Source organism: Mauremys reevesii, linkage group 4 (assembly GCF_016161935.1).
Source record: "Mauremys reevesii isolate NIE-2019 linkage group 4, ASM1616193v1, whole genome shotgun sequence".
NCBI lineage: Eukaryota > Metazoa > Chordata > Testudines > Geoemydidae > Mauremys > Mauremys reevesii.
In genome coordinates, this window is record NC_052626.1 from 64,411,103 (window position 1) to 64,428,362 (window position 17,260).

Sequence of the window (17,260 nt, forward strand, 5' to 3'; positions counted from 1 at the left end):
ATGACCTTGACAAATTAAAGAATTGGTCTGAAATCAACAAGAGACCATGCAATTAAGACAAGTGCAAAGTACTTCACTTACGAAGGAAAAATCAAATGCACAACTACAAAATGGGGAATAACTGGCTAGGTGGAAGTACTGCTGAAAAGGATCTGGGGGCTATAGTGGGTAACAAATTAAATACGAGTCAATGTGATGTAGTTGCTAAAAAGGCTAATATCATTCTGGGATGTATTAACAGGCGCCTTGTATGTAAGACACAGGAGGTAATTGTTCTGCTCTACACAGCAATGGTGAGACTTCAGCTAGAGTATTGTGTCCAGTACTGGGCGCTACAGTTTAGGAATGATGTTGAAAAACTGGAGAGCGTTCAGAGGAGAGCAACAAAAATGATAAAAGGGTTAGAAAACCTTTGAGGAAAGGTTAAAAAAAACCTGGGCATGTTTAGACTTCAAAAAAGAATAAGTCTTCAAATATGTTAAGGGCTGTTATAAAGAGGACTGTGATCAACTGTTCTCTTTGTCCACTGAATATAAGAAAAGAAGTAATGAGCTTGATCTGTCGCAAGGCAGATTTAGGTTAGATATTAGGAAATCCTTTCTAATTATACGAGTATTTAAGTTGTGGAACAAGTTCCAAGGGAGGTGTGGAATCCTCATTTCTAGAAGTTTCTAAGAACAGGTTAGACAAATACTTGTCAGGGATAGTCTGGTTTTACTTGGTCTTGCCTCAGCGCAGGGAGATGGACTTGATGACCTGCTGAGGTCTCTTCCAGCTTTACACTTCTGTGATTTGATGATTCTAAGCTCTAGTGTAAGGGAAAAACATTCTGGAGACTCTGTCATCATGCTTCCCTCTCTTTTTTCATGGCAGGAAGTAACATTTTGCAAATTGAATAAATATCCATTCAAAGTTGAACAATTTTCACCATTTTTATTTGTTTCTTGGGAATGTTGTTCTTAGAGGCTTTTAAAAAACGAAATCGGTACATTAAAAACTAAACAATTACAGTAAAGGGGTATTTCCATTGGCTCTGGAACAGCTGTGTGAGTTGTTAGTGGCACTTGATGTGAACCAAATACTGAGGGTTAGACTAGGATAAAAAGATGTTTTAAAACTGCTAGTGAATCCATGTGAACCGATACTTTTAAAAACTCCAGTATATAGTATGTTAATGCAGATTGGAGCAAACTACCAAGGGAAATGGTGGATTGTCCATCTCTTGAAGTTCTCAAATCAAGACTGGTTGCCTTGTTAGGTGATGTGCTTTAGTCAAACATAATTATTGTCAAACAGTTAGTCAAACGCAGGAGTAACTGGGTGAAATTCTATGGTCTGTGACATACTGGAGGTCAGATTAGATCAGCAATTCTCAACCAGGGGTCCGGGGCCCCATGGAGGGTCACAAGCAGGTTTCAATGGGTCTGCTGAGCAGGGCCAGCATTAGACTCACTGGAGCCCAGGGCAGAATGCTGAAGCCCTGCTGCATAGGGCTGAAGCCTGGGACCCTGAGCCTTGCCACCCAGAGTTGAAGCGGTGCCTGAGCAGTTTAGCTTTGCGGGGCCCCCTATGTCATGGGGCCCTGGGCAGTCGCCCTGCTTGCTACCCCCTAACCCCAGCCCTGGCTTTTATGTGCAGAAAAACAGTTGTTGTGGCACTGGGGGGGAGAGCTGGGTTGGAGTTTTTATAGCGTGCTGTGGGGTCCTCAGAAAGAAAAAGATTGCGAACCCCTGTATTAGATCATCTAATGGTTCCTTCTGGCTTAAACTCTAAGGATCTATTGAAACACATGTTAGCTGATCGAGGTGATGTGAAAATTCAGCTCCTCTCTGTACCAGGGCCCTGAAATGTTTTTCATTAAAACATATTTGGTCACACATTTTAACCCACCCTCCCCCATCTTTTATCCTATTTTAGATGAGCCCTTAAAATGCAGTTATGGGAAATGATTCACCTGTGTTGGGACAGTGAGTTGCAAACTGCTTCCTGTGCGCCCATGGGAGCAATTGCATTGAAAGAGGCAGCCTAGCACTTCAGCTGTCTTACCCCAGGGATTCTTCCAGAGAGAAGCAACTATGCACTCAGCTCCATTGGGTGAGGCTGCCCAGGAGATTTGTTGAATCCCCCAGCAAGCTTGGTCCTGGCCCTTCCATTTTCTTGGCTGTACTGATTGGATCCTGGTCCCACACTGGAATGGATGGGAGCAAACAGTGTTGCTGCCAGTTTGCAGCACCGCTCCTGGAAACCAGTGATTAAGTGAATCAGATGCATAGTCAGAAAAGGTGACTGTATCTAAGCAGTACCAACCCATGCAACAGATCTCTTCCCTATGTCTATCTGAGTCAGATGTGCTTATTTTACTATCACAAGCAAACACTCCCCATTAGGCCTTCAGAGCTAATACAGCTTTGGAAACATGAATTAGATCCTATTCTCCCTCAGGGGGCATCAATAAAATTGTCAGTAGCTTGATTTTGAGATCCAAGATTGAGTTTGCAGCATTGACAGCAAAACCACGACTTGGCTTTTAAATGAATCACATTTGATGCAGAAGCAAAGAGAGAAAACTAAATATGGGATTCTCCAATTACATAGTCCTGTGTCTGACTAGAACCACACTTCACTCTGCTCGAAGGCAAGTTTCTATTACTATCCTGAGCTGGAAAGAGGTGTCAAAGAATCACATAGTATTAGTTTGGATTTCACAGTGACTGCTCCATGAGAACCTTAATATTGTGTAGTTTGGTGGTTGGTTTCGGTTTGGGTTTTGTTTTTGTTTTGTTTTTTTGTGCTCATGGCTCATTTAACCTTTAGTTCTTCCCCTTTAGTGCAGGGCCTGGAAATAATTAACAGTTTCTAAAAAAGAAAATGAGGTGCTGCATTTTTTCCCTTCCCTCTCACAAAGAAAGGAATATTTGCATTCTTGACCAACAGCCTAATGTGATTGTATTGTGCTACTAAAGGTGAGTCACTCTTCATTATACCTAGCATTTTGCTCACCTCAGAGTTAACAGAATTTTGTATTTTCATAGCACCTTGCATCTGAGGCACTCAAAGAGCTTTACAAACAGTAAATTTTACCTCATGCCACCCAAAGGGCTTTTTCAAAAGCACCTGCTAATTTTAAGTATCTCAATTTTTAGGTTCCCCAACCTGAGATTGTGCACTGCTTTCCACAGTTGTTGAGCACAACTCCAGTTGAATATAACCATATGCTAACACAGCTATCGGCATTGATCAGGGGTGGAGGGTGTCCATTTTCTAGCATGTGTTTTATTGCTAGTGTGGTTGGGGCAGCACTGTCCTATGACTGGGTTAGCAAATAGTGGTTTAGCTCAGGTCTTGAGACTGGAAAGCCACAGTTAAACTGCATTCATATGAAGTAAACATTACTCCCCGTGGCTTTTAAATTGCTATTCCCAAACTTCTCTTCTGCACTCGGAAAGGGGTTTATTACACTCTGACTCAAAAAGAGAATTTCCTACGCAGCATATTAGGTGTGGGACTTTTTTCTCTTTATCTGCTGTCTGTTTTTTGAAAGGGGTCATACAGGAGGAGAAAAAAGGATGAGTGTGGAAAGAAATATTAATTAAGGCTGTCACTGCTGCAGGGCTAGTGTACCTTGTGCACAATGATATCCCAGGGGATTATTTTCTTCAGTGCAGCTGTTTAATTCAAAGCTCTTGCATCAAAGTAGTTTTCCTAGGCTTGGTCTACACTTAAAATTTAGATCAACATAGCAACGACTCTCAGGGGTGTGTAAAATCTACACCTCTGAGTGCTGTAGCTATGCCGACCTAACCCCCAGTGTAGGCACAGCTAGGTCAACAGAAGAATGCTTTCATCAACCTAGCTACCATCACTTGGGGAGGTGGAGTTCCTACAGCGATGGAAAAACCTCTTCCATCAGCATAGGCTGTGTCTATGCTACAGGGGTTATGCCAGCGTAGCTGCAACATTGTAGCTATGCTGGCATAACCACTGTAGTGTAGACATGGCCATAGAAAGTGGGGAGGGATAGCTCAGTGGTTTGAGCAATGCCCTCCTAAACCCAGGGTTGTAAGCTCAGCCCTTGAGGGGGCCACTTAGGGATCTGGGGCAAAAATCAGTACTTGGTCCTGCTAGTGAAGGTAGGGGGCTGGACTCAATGACCTTCCAAGGTCCCTTCCAGTTCTAGGAGATAGGTATATCTCCTATTATTATAAAACAAGGAATTGTAGGAAAGTATTTCAAACACCATGGAGCAATAGGAATAATTTAAAGTGGTATATGAGGGTAGAACTAGCAGTAACAGGAAGACAAATAAGAAAGGAAAAATTTAGATTAACAGAAACATCTCCTTCAGCAAGATCTATCTATCCAATATATCTATGACTAAACACTGAAATTTGTTAATCTAAGAAATAGTCTTCCAAGGGAAAAGTGAAAGAAGCAGCATTGCTTCAGTTCAGCATTGAAGCAGCATTGCTTCAGTTCAGACATTTAAAAACTAGTCTGGATAAAGAAATGGAGAATAACACAATCTGGAACAAATCTGCTGCAGGTCCTGGGAATAGACTGTGTAAAGCTGAAGGAGGACAAGATTTCAAGCTGCAGAGGATGGACAATTATATCTAAGGCAGCCAATAGGCTGAGGAGGATGAAAGCAGTTTCAGTGGAGTGTAGAAAGTGGAAGCCAGATTGGAGAGGCTTGCACTGTTATCTTGTGATCCCCCTGTCTGTCTGCTGTATGCACCTGTTGTCTCTCATTGTAGACTCGGAATGTAAGCCCTGCAGTGCAGGGACCTCCTTTTGTTATAAATTTGTACAATGCTTAGCACAATGAATCAGGGCCTTTAAGATGTTACTGCATTACAAACAAATAACGTGTCTTTCCCATCTCCAATTCTATGAGACTCTGTTCAAATTGTTGTTGATACTGTTGCACGAAACCTCTAATCTGGCAGGAGCCAAATTTGGGATCTGAATGTAGGGGAGGAGCTGAAGCAATGGAGAAGGGGCAGCACTAACCTAGTTCATGATAAACCTCTCCAAAAATTTCATTGCTAACATCAGACCAGTTAATGTTTTAGGACAGAGAAAACTGAGTTTGGGCTCATTTTATTTCATCCAATCCCAGGACTGAATCTGTGGCATTCTGTCTCTCACACACTTGCACCCCTTCATGCCCACCGTGTCCTTTGTGTTTTCCTGATGTGAACCCTATGTGCCAGCAACCTATGCTAGATATGGTTCTTAACTCCCCTGCTACTTCCATGGTCCACAATAATTGCAGGACATGTAATGTACTCTATACAAGCTCTGCCCACAGTTCAAAACCACAGTGTCTCTACTAAAATGACCAGCAATGAAATAATTAACAATATGTACATTTTAATTGTCATCTTTGGGCTTCAGCATTAACAAGCAATTGAACTAAATGGGGTAAGTTCTGCCTCACAGAACTATTGTTTCTGTCTGCCTGTGTGCAGGCTTAGGAAGTAAACTCTGCTTTAAGTTACTTGGGAGGTTTTCTTCACAGCCAGATGGGATAAAATTTTTGTTGCGGTCCATTGGAATCAGGAAATCTCATTGTTATTCCCAGTTCCCAATCTCTCTGTCTCAGTTTCCCCATAAATAAAGTGGGGATAGTAATTCTAACCCATCTTTGTACAGAGCTTTGAGATCCATGGATGAAAATCACTGGATAAGTACTAAGTACTATTTTTTACTATTGTGAAACCAGGTCACAGCTGAAGATGAAGAAGAATTCTCTTCTAGTTATCCACTACACTGTTCCCTCCTACCCCATGAAAACCCTGGCAGCCTCAGGTCAGTGATACTGCACACACAGATGAGATTCAGGTGACATTTCAGAGGTCTCATGCTGAACAGTCAAGGCCCTGCAAAGGAAATGAAAAGTTCTTGTTGATTGGCTGTGTTTCCTCCTTCTGGTCAGAGAAGGGCAGGAGCTGGGACTGGCAGGCAGCCAAATCCATCTTCAGTGGAGATATAATTACTAATAATGACCTCCAGCCCAGGCAGCTAGTTAAGTGGCTTTTCAGGGCAGGCACCAATCCCAGTCTGGTTTATATGAGATAAACTCGATTTTGTTGGAGGGGAAGGGAGCTAATGTCCTTCAGAGCAGGAGGTCTTTCTGGTCCCAAGGGAACTCTCCCAGCAGCAACATCAGCCCCCAAATACCTCACTGTCATGATTACCATAACAACACACTCTCAGTCAGCGGCATCGTTATTAGCACTGGTACCTTCAATTAGAGCCAGAATGTGAAACCCTTACTCTCACTGATGACCTTTTACACACCCAAGTAGCACGACTGACATCAAGAGGTACATTATGTAGTAAGGCACTACTTAGCATAAGCAAGAGTGGCAGAATCTCGCCCATAGTGTTAACCAAGGGATAAACTAAAAGAAGAATGATTGGAAGCTGCCAGCTGGTGCCCTAAAACCATGGAGGAATGTGTGCTCACTTAAATAAGGAGGGCTGGCAAACTATGCGAGCATAATCTGCATGGACTGGTGGTTAAAGTACATGGTTTGGTGACCAGGGAGCTGAGTTCTGTTCCCAATTCTGCTGCTGAATTTGCTGTCTGATCTTTGGCAAGTCATGTAATTTTGTCATGCCTCAGTTTATCTATCTGTAAAATGGGGATAATAACTTTATCGCCATGGCAGGAGGAGACTAATAGGGTTTATGGCTTGATTTTACAGTAGTTGATGGGAGCTGGAAGTGTTTAGCACCTTTGAAAATCAGGCCAATAACTCATTAATGTATGTAATATGCTTTCAGACCCTTGGGTGGAAGTGCAAAGTATTGTTATATTACTCATTTGAAATATCCACCATTATTGTTATTTTGGAACAGGAAAGCCATTGTTTCGGCTGAATTTTCCTCACCCAGGACTTATAAACTCAAATGTAAACCATTTTTCATACTCTCCTGATTGCAGCGTTCTCAGCTATTGACATCCTTTCAGACTTCATTCAGTCCAGTTCACTGAAACCCAACATAGGCCACTTCACCAATGACCCAGGACTTGTGCTCCGTCTCTTTCAGAGGATGAGGTTAGGGGTTTAGTTCAGCTTTTTCTTTACATTCCTAATGAATGACTAGACTGACAAAATCAACTTCAGAGTCTTCTCCTTTTCATGTTGTTTCAATAGCAAAGAGTGAAGCTGAATGCAAGTTAAGCACTGTGAACTGTGCTTGAACACATTCATGTGTTGACACACCAGACAGTTGCAGGTATTGTAAGTTCAAGACTGGATTTTGATGCCCTTTGCCCACTGCTGATGCAGCCCTTGCCACTGCAGCTAGATGGAAAGAGAATCTATTCAAAACCAGGGGAACAGATAAAATGTTACACATAACATACCCTTCCTTCTCACAGCTCCCCAGGGAACATAGCAGACGGAGCTCTTGCCTGATTCATTCTTATTTCCTTGCTCCTACATTCTTATGGAAGGGCAACAGTGAGTGAAGAATTTCCAAAGGCCAGTTTCATTAAAGCTTTTTTGAGAAGCATCTTTCCATAGTCTGTCTCGTCTCATCTCTTTTTCTTCCCTTAAAATAAAACTTACTGTATTTCTTAAAAACTGTATTCCACAAACTAGTTTAAAGGGGCATGTTCACCTCTCTAGTCAAAATAGGCCCCAATCTAAATCTTAGCATCTCCAAACTTAATGGTGTTTAAAAGCGAAACTTCATAATGGCCCCATCTTCCATAAAGGGCTGAACCAAACCTAGAGATCTGGAGAGCCTGGAATTTTGGGGTTGCTGAAACTCAAATATTGAGCTCATTCCAAGTCAGAATTAATAGCCTCGTAATGGTTTATCTGCTCGCTGGGCTATATGTAAAATGCTGTTTAAAAACATAGGGGGGAAATGTTCCATTCCATCTCAACCTTGTCCTCCAGCAGGCATTGCATTTTACTGTCTTTCTACTGCAGCAGAAGTCAACATGAGCCTCAACATTGCTTAGTTTGTTGCATCAAAATGCAGGCTCATTCTTGTGGGATTTTTTATCGGAGGACAGTAGTAGGTTTTCCTCTTTAAATTTTTTTTATTTTGGATTCTGAGGACATTCTTTACAAGATATGATGAGTTCTAAAGAAGGTCATATTTTGGACCTCATTAGGTAGGCAAGTGCCCTGTAAGAAAAATGTTTTCCTCCCCCTTTTCTATTTATCTGTAAGAGAGACAGATTTTGTCCTGTGAGATTTAAGCAACCGTTGAAAACTAAGATGGTGCTGGAAGCTTTGGGCCATTTGCAGTCATGTCAACACGCAAAGTGCCTGTTTGGGCTCTCCTGGGATGCTGTCATTATGTCTGAAGTGACAGTCATAGTTCTTGGGGCATGATGTCTCAGGGGATTGATAATGAACACTTCCATCACCATCTCACCAATTCAAACCCAGCCTGGGTCATTAGCAGCTACATGTCATTACCATCTAAATGCTGTGCTCATGGATTTATTGATGGGCATTTATGTGCACTGCCAGCCAGAATCTGACCTTTCCTTATTGTCATTATTCCAAACTAAAAAACTGTAAATACACATACAACAGCCTATGTATTTTGTGAGAACTTTAACAAATCTTTCATGCAAATGTGCTCCCCTTACTGGCTGTGCAATAACAGTCACTTAACAAACGCTATCCTCAGAGCTATGTTGCCATCATCTGTGCTGGTGCGCAAGGGAGAATGTTATTGGCAAGTTTCTAGCAAATCATTACATATGACAGGCAGCCAGTGCTCCAACGAGCCCAAAGTTGTTTTTTTTAAATAATTATCTTTCCACATTTTCCCCACCCCAGCTATTTCAGACTGAGCATTGCTCTAGGCTTGTAAGTGCTAGAACAGTTTTCCTCCCTTTTAACTAGAGATGGGTGCAAACAAAGACTCCAGACAAATACCATCAAACTTTGGGAGAGTGTGACTCTGGCTCTTTGTTACTGGCCCTTGACATGATGATAAACGAAACTTTCCTCTTTGGTCATAATTGGAAAGGGAAGCAGGATAAATCCTCTGTGACATCATAGCACATTGCCTTGGAAACAGTTTTGATGTAATCCTTTGAGGTTTTTTTTTTTAATTCTATCATTTCTGATATAAAAATACTTCAGCTTACTGATACTGCAGCACTTGGGACTATTACTGTACAATTCTGTAATCATTTATTAAAATAAGGGATAGACTCGGCGGTGTGTCAATGTTACTTGCAATGAACGAGGAAGAGGAGCGGGGGAGAGCCTTGATTCCCTTTTAGTAAATGTGCTACCCCATTCTAGGGTCACGGTACAAAATGTTACATCTTACAATAGTGCTACTCTACTGTTTGGACCATTGTTTCAGAATGTGTTTATAAGGATGAGGGATGGGGGAGGTGGGGAGCTATTATTGATGCAGGACAAGGTATATGACACATACATTACGTGAGTTTGTGCAGTGGACCAGATCCTCTGCTGAAGTAAACTGGCATAGTGCCACTGACTTTGATGACAGAGAATCTTGCCTAATGTTTTAAACAGGCCCAGATTAGAGTATTTTGTGTCCCCTTCAATAAGTGTTTTAGGCACGAAACCCATACCCAGTATCTCTCATTATTTTTCCCTAAAAAGTAAACTTACTTTACACACATGAGAAAATGGGAATTATTATCTCTCATCAAACCAGTCTAGTCTAGTGTCTGACAATGGCCAGTAACACATGCTTCAAGGAAAGATGCAGTAATGCCAGTAATAGACCATTAGAGCAAATTTCTTCCTCAACTCAAGCAGTTAGGGATTGGCTTATCAGTTTTAAATGTATTGCTGTTGTTTTAATTGATTGTCCCCTTGTTTTTGCAGAAGGAGAAAGGGTGAACAGAAGAGTGTGATCTACCTTCTCTATACCATTCATTAGTTTGCACACTTCTAAACTGTCCTCTCTTATTCATCTCCTCTCTAAAGTCATCTTTCACAGTCCTTTCAATCTCTGTTCATATGGAAGTCTTTCCCTGCCCCAACCATTTTTTGTCACAACTGTTGTGGCTTCAACCGTCCATTCATCCAACACAGCATAAAATGCTGAGCCCATCAGACATTTTGAGCAAATCTTGACTCAAATGCTTGACCTGGCAGCTATGTAATTATTTAGTGTCAGCACACTCCACCAGACTTTCTAGCCAGTTCAAATGTGTAGGGCACGGGATATGGTCTTTTGCTTCTAAGTCACATCTAGTCCAAGAAACGTAGACCAGGACTGGAATCTGTTAACTGATAGCTGTTTGGTTGCTATATAGAATGACTTGTTGGTCTCGATTTAATACCTAGTGTACAAATGTCCATATCAGAGACACAGCTGGCGTGAATTGGCTCCCATGTTGGCACTCTAACAGAGAAGCCAAGGACTGAATGGCTATGGGGATTGAGTTATTCTTTAATTTCCAGAGTTGGTCCACCGAGGTGAGGAGTGAGGCTGTTTGCTCTGTGGATTGAGGACTTCCATAAGCAATAAATGTATGATATATTATTTCTGTTAAAAGTAGAAGGGTATCTATTTCCAGTTTCATAACACCTTGACTTAGAAATTTGTTTATAACCACCCTTATCCTTTAAGGCAGATGAACTGTTGTCATAAAAGGAGTGGGCTGGGGAAGAGCAGGCTGATTGGGTAATTTCTGGGCAATACTGAGCGACAATATCCATCCCTTATCCAGGAAACAGAATGTTCTCTTTCTTCTGCACACTCTGCATGATATAATCTGTTGAGCTATTTTAATGTCAATTGAGTTAGTATAACAATTTTTAAGGGGTATTCTGTCACTGTTTATTCTTGTGTTCTTGTGAGGTTCTTATCTATTTCTATACCCACAATCCTCTTTTCCATACTGGGGAGGTTCTGAGAGACCCCCTTCTCATTTAACTGGGCCCCCCTTCCCATTTAGTAATAAGGAAAGAGAAGAGTGGTTTGAGACCTAGCTTCAGGTTGAGAACCCCTTACCTCTTCTTCTATGTATATATATCTCTCAATGTGCAGTTACTGGATCACAGTAACTTTAATGCATTATCTGTGATGTCAAGGTAGGATGGCTGGAGATTGATAAGAATCCATACTGTTAAACCCAAGGTATCTTAAAATGTGAGGAGGCTGAGGAAGCTTTCTAACTCTTGACTTTTTAGTGACCACTAGGTTTTCCACAGGATGCCAGACCTTCTGTCCCAAAAGTAGTCTTTAATGATCTGAGCTGGAGAAGAGAACTTGGCTTCTGCTCCCTACTTCAAAATGGAGCTATTGGTGGTTACATTTAGTTAATTCAGATGGAGTTGATGTTTGGAGGAGTCAACTTTGTTATGTATTAGCCAGTCCCAATAGTTTCTTACCATAGTAATCTAACCCCAGTCAACAGAATTCTGGGAAGTCTTGAGCTGGTGGCAACAACGAGCCCCAACTAAGAGTCTTGGTTTTCAGGGTGCAAGTTTTGAACTAGTGTTTGTGGGGGAAAACACTGCAGTGTCAAACAAAGTTGGTTGCCCTCTCAGTCACAAAGGGAGTGCAGAATGCCACTCAGAGGGAGGGGTGTTTGTGTCTCAGAACGATAGGCTGAGCAAAAGCATTATGAAACCTCCTGCACTGAGAACAGCCACAATCTTGAGTCACCATTTCAGAGAGACAAAAGCCGCCCCTTTGCATATGCTTTTGGGGTGGTGATAGGGATGGGTGAGAGAGATACCTCATCATAGTGCCTTGGGGACAGAGGCTCCGACTTTGGGATTTCTCTGGGGGTGCTGGACCCTCGCTCTGCTCCAGACCCTGCCTCCACTCCATCCCTTCCCACAAGTCCCTACCCCTGCCCTGCCCTTACTCCTCCCCTTCTTCCCCTCAGAACCTCCTGCACGCCACTGAACAGCTGATCGCGGTGGATGGAGGTACTGGGAGAGAGGGGGAGGAGCTGATTGGTGGGGCGCAGGTGGGCGGGAGGTGCTGGCAGGGGGAGGGGGAAGAGCTGATCTGTGGGGCTGCCGATGGGTGCTGAGCACCCAGCCCTGGAGCACCCATGGTGTTGGCACCTGTGCTTGGGGACCCTACACTCTAGATCTCTTGCCTCTTTGTTTCAAGTGTCTTTTCAGATCTGAACATCCAAGACTAGGAGAAAAATATGTATTTCTGTTAGTTCCCTCATGTGTCTTTCTTTTTTCAGTCAGTCACAGTACCTCCAACTTGCCTGTTGTTGGCCTGCGTGGCACCTAATTGGAGTTTATACTGGGCTGCTTGGTGCTGGAGTTCATTTATTATTGGTGGTTAGAAATTAGGGTTACAGGTTTGGGAACCAGTGCATTATTGTCAGCAGAGCTCATCAGGATATTTTCTTGACCTTTCTCTGAAAAGTGTGAACCCTTTAAAAAAAACCCTGAAGTGACTGTACTGTTACTATGTGTGTATGTATAAATTTGTTTTCATCTGGTATGTTAGAGAATGCCCTTTGCTCACACCCAGTTTTCTAAAGTTCTTGATATCCTTGTCAGACCTTTTTTTTTGGAGGGGGGGGCAGGGGGAGCTTACATTTTAAAACTTGATTTTTTTTGTTGAGAGACTGTGCACAGCTTTAAGTAGATGAGTATATGAACCCAGGATGGTCCCAAATCTCTTTACATTTCTAGATAGCCTTGGTCCAATTTCTCCCAAGGGAACCAACTCACTTCCAAAACCCTTGGAAAAATATGCTTGATAAAGCTACACGACAGCACAGGTTCAGAAAACCCATCAATTTGTCCTCCATAGAAACACACGTTATGTTTCCCCTCAGTTTGAAGATATGTGAAGATACAGTGTTCTAGATCCTTGACAGATGTAAATCAGCATAACTCTGCTGAAGTTAATGGAGATGCTCTAATTTACACCATCTGAGGATCTGGCCTACTACATTTAGTGAGATTTGCTGGTTAGGAAAACTGAGGATAAAATCCTGTATGTGGGAGAAAGAAGAGAGAAGAGGGTGATGTGTGCTTGGGACCTCTTGACTTTACATGACTTCTTGGATAGTCATACACATCTGCAAGAATGTATTCCAAGCATCTTGTACTGTTATTAGTGTCTTGTACTGTGGTTAGTTAGCAGTGTTGACAACCTACCTAGCTAATATTCTGTTGCAACTTAGAGAAAGTGTAAACTATTAAAGAAAACAGGACATGAGAACTTGTGTGTACATTTTTATACTAAAGCACTTCAATTAAAAATGTGGAAAAAATCCTGCTGCCTGGCGCCTTTATTATATGTTTAAACAGATTTGTGGAGCCAGAGATTCCTGACTCTTTTCATGAATGTCTCACTGTTTATTTTGATTCCTTCAGACAGAGAATGGCAAAATCCAGATCAAAACTCCAAATGTTGACATTTATTCAGCAAGCAATAGATTTCAGTCACACCTGCTCAGTGTTCATTACCAGCGAAAGTTGGGCCTGAGCCCAAACCCCAGATCCGAACACACCCAGACACGTGGGAAATTCAGATCCAGATCCTGAACTTTGTGGCTTAGACCATCTCTAAGTGGTGACCAATGCAACTCTGTGAAGCTATCGTACAGCTGATAACTAAACCCCTTTCATTTTCGGTACTACCAGAATGCCCTTGCCAGTTTTGGAACACCTCCGCCAGCATGACCTTTCACGGATGATACATGAGAGGTCATGCTGGGGGGAGATTGCTATTTTGGCAACAAAATGATGTCCTGCTTGTGGCAAAAGTGCTGGAACACTGTTCAGGTAGAGTGACCACCTTTTCAGAATGCAAATGGGACACATGCAAGAGCCCTGCCCCTCTGTGGCCCAGTCCCCTGCTCCTCTTTTCTCTCTGAGCCCCCCACCAGGCCAGGTCAGAAGCCAGAGCCAGGAAGAGGTGAGAACCACCCGGGGGTCCTTGGACCCTCCACCTGCCCTGGGCAATGGGTCAGGGTGCCCAAGAGCAGCCCCTAACCCATGTCCCTGCCCCCCAGGGGGCACACCGCCTAGGGCAGGTGAAGGGTCTGGAACTCCAGGGCTTCCCACAGCAGCCCAGGCTCCCTGGGCGGCTCTTACTATTGCCCGGCTCCGGCTTCTAGCCTGGCCAGGGGCAGGGCCTCAGAGGAAGAGGCAGAGCAGGGGGAATGGCCTTGTGGCAATGGGGGCTAAGGTCCACCTCAGCCTCCCCCCCACACCGGGAAGAGGCTGGCACTGCCCCTGAGCCTTGGGCAGGCCTGGAGTGGCACTGCAGGGAATACGGGACAAACGCTGTCCTGGAGTCATTCAGCCTGGGACCGGGACTTGAAATTTACATTTTGGGACTGTCCCGCCCAATTAGGGGGCATGTGCTCACCCTATTTTCAGATATGTTTTGGCCCCGGCTCAAGGGATGGACTCCTGAATAACCTACGGCAGACCCCCCAGGAGTCAGGACCCCCCATTTTGGAAATCACTGCTCTAAGTTACTCTAAGCATTGTTCTGTTATGCTATACATTATGCACGGGTCTGTGTGAACAAGAAAAGCCAGTCCACCAAGAGTTTCAGGATCCTTTACTTTCTAATAGTTCTTTTTCCTCCCAAACATTTCATAATCCTGAGACAGGTTCAAGTAAAATGGGACAGAATAAACAACAATGGAAGAATACTGGGTTATCTGTTGTCTAGAGCCATATGCTCTATAGCCATGGAGGGGAAAAAATAAAATAGCTAAGGAGAATGGGAGGAGGATATTGCTCTGATTGGTGGAAAGGGGATCTGAAGCTTTAGCAAGCTCAATCTTCTGAAGCATTATTTACCCTGACGCCAAATGACTTCAGTGGTAGTCATGACTTCAGCTGAATATTGGGCCCAGAAAGAAGGCTAAAACTGAGAGATTGACAAACGGGCTAAAGATGCCAGCAATTTACAGCTCAGAATTCAACACTGAAGAAAAGTGAAGTTACAACTCAAAAGCTATTGTGGGTTTTTTTCTGCTTATTAGAGACCTTGGGGAAAGAAGGACCCGAGAAGGAGCAAAGACAAAAATTCTAATGGAAAAAAAAAATCCTGTGGACTAAATCCTCATCTGATGTAAATCAGTGTCGCTCCATTGACTGCAATGCGACTATGCCAATTTACACCAACTGAGGAAGTGGCCCTATATACTTATATATACTTATCTTTGCAATCCACCAGCTGTGACAGGCTAGCTATTTTTTTTTTAAGCGGGAAGATTCTTGTCTTTTTTCTTCTGTATCCATGTATTTATCCAGCACTCATTACCAAAATATATCGGAGCACTTCAGATACTCTTATTTATATCTTTAAATAGCACAATAATCCTTTTAGCTAGATAAACTATTTTAAATTGACTCACCCTGGATAAAACAACAGCAACAAATCCATGGGTTTAAATTGCCATGAAAAAGGAGGTGCAAATTCAGCCTAGTTTTGTGTACCCAAAATACAAGTCAGAATGTTCATGAACCTTTAAGCTCCATGAGGCTGCAACCAGAACCCTCCATTTTCAATTACCTTTGAATAGTCTGAAATATTCCTGGTGGCAAATCCACATGCACTCATGGGCAGAGTTGAAGTCTTATGGAAGAGATTGTGACTTAACTGGAAGAGAAGACATTTCAGCCCAGGATTAAAAAAATATTGATTTCAAGATGAGAGTTTGAAGCCCCACATGACAATGTGGGTCTTTTGTCTTAACCCCAGAAGAAAGTCTCCATGGACTCTTAGGACAACCTGCTTTGCTTTGGGTTATGAACGGTTGTGTAAACAGAACTGTGTCTCTGTGGGTAACAGGCAAGTAGCTTTTAAGTTTCAACACATGAAAATGGTAATTTGTTTTCTTTCTGTATTTTTACATATTTGAGTTTTTCAATAGCCATAATGACTTGTGAACCAGTGACTGATTGGCTGGGTTAGGCCCAGAGGCAAATCTCTTCCAAGTGGGCATTACCTGCCAGGAAATGCACTTGCATTGGTCATTATTAGTCAGTGAGACTCGCCTCTGATAACCTGAAGCCTGACAACGATTTTCCAAGTGACAGTCTCCGGAGTGGCTTAATAAGCTACTTTGAATTAGACATGCATGTTTTTTAAATTTTGTCTTGGGTGCAAAAGGCAATGAGATACTCTGTTTGGCTATTACAGTGAGGGACAGAGAGACAGATCCAAACAAATATATCTGACCTGGTAACAAACATATCTTAAAATAGTATCACTGTTATATTTTTTAAGTAAGGCCTGGTCTTAAAACTTATTTCAGTTTTAAGATTAGTTGGTCAGGCATGTGATTTTTTTGCCAGTGGAGTTATACTGCTAAAAGCCCTAGTGTAGACTCAGTGATACTGGTATGAAGGTGACTTGCACTGATTCCTGGGTACTTTGGTACTGATATAACTGTGTCTGCAGTAGGAAGATTTTGCTGCTTTGACTGCACCGGTATCGTTAAAGCAGCAAAACTTTGTAATGTAGGCAAGCCATTAATGATCTCATTCTTCATCAAATTATGCTAGTGTTTGAGAGCTGGTTGCCTGCAAATTTAACTTACTGTAGCTGCTAATTCAGCTTTTTGTCATTTTATTGGTACATAGGTTTCATGCAAGGCTAAGCCATACCTAAGCAAATCCTGGATAAACTCAAGGTGATATCCTGGCTTCGTTTGAGAGACTAGCAAAACTCACGTTGATTAAATGGGGCCAGGATTTCACCCTGGGAGTATTTGGGCTTTTCTAGTGAGTAGTGACTGTGATTCCAACTGTAAAAAGTAAGGCTTCCTGAAGCACTAAAGGTTGGTTTAATAGGTCTATATATTATGCACTCCCAAAAGGGCTGTAGTGCAAATGGCTATTTTGATACCAAACACAGCCTATTGCTTACAGCTGCTGTTTTAATTTTTGTAATGCCCTCTGTATTCCTGGGAAATGAAAAGCTATGTGAACAAAAATAGCCTCCTTCCCAAGGCTGCCTGCCCTGCACTGAGATGAAGGAGGGCCTGTCAGTCGCGAAGAGAATGTCCCGAGAGCAGAAGCGCCTACACTGCAGACTGACCTTGGCAAGGAGACAAGCAACCCAACAGCCACAGCCACAGCTCACTATAATAAATGTTTCACTGCAGAGAACAGCAGCATTAGGGAGACAAGGAGAAAATGAAAGGGCAAGGTTCAGCTTGTGACGCAAGATGATGTGTCTGGGCCTGGTTTAGTGATGCTGGAGGCTGCTTAATTGACAACCCCCGTCCAGATTTGCAAAGAGCATCCTGTTGTCCTCTGGGGACAAAAGATAA

At 42.7% G+C, this 17,260-nt stretch overlaps 1 long non-coding RNA gene across 1 annotated transcript; it reads left to right on the top strand.

Annotated features, from left to right (window-relative positions):
• The first annotated feature begins 43 nt into the window (after positions 1-43).
• LOC120405118 lies at positions 44-11,907 on the top strand. Its single transcript, XR_005598382.1, has 3 exons — positions 44-2,963; positions 5,726-5,811; positions 9,852-11,907. It is a non-coding gene; the product is annotated as an uncharacterized LOC120405118 (long non-coding RNA).
• The last annotated feature ends 5,353 nt before the right edge of the window (positions 11,908-17,260 follow it).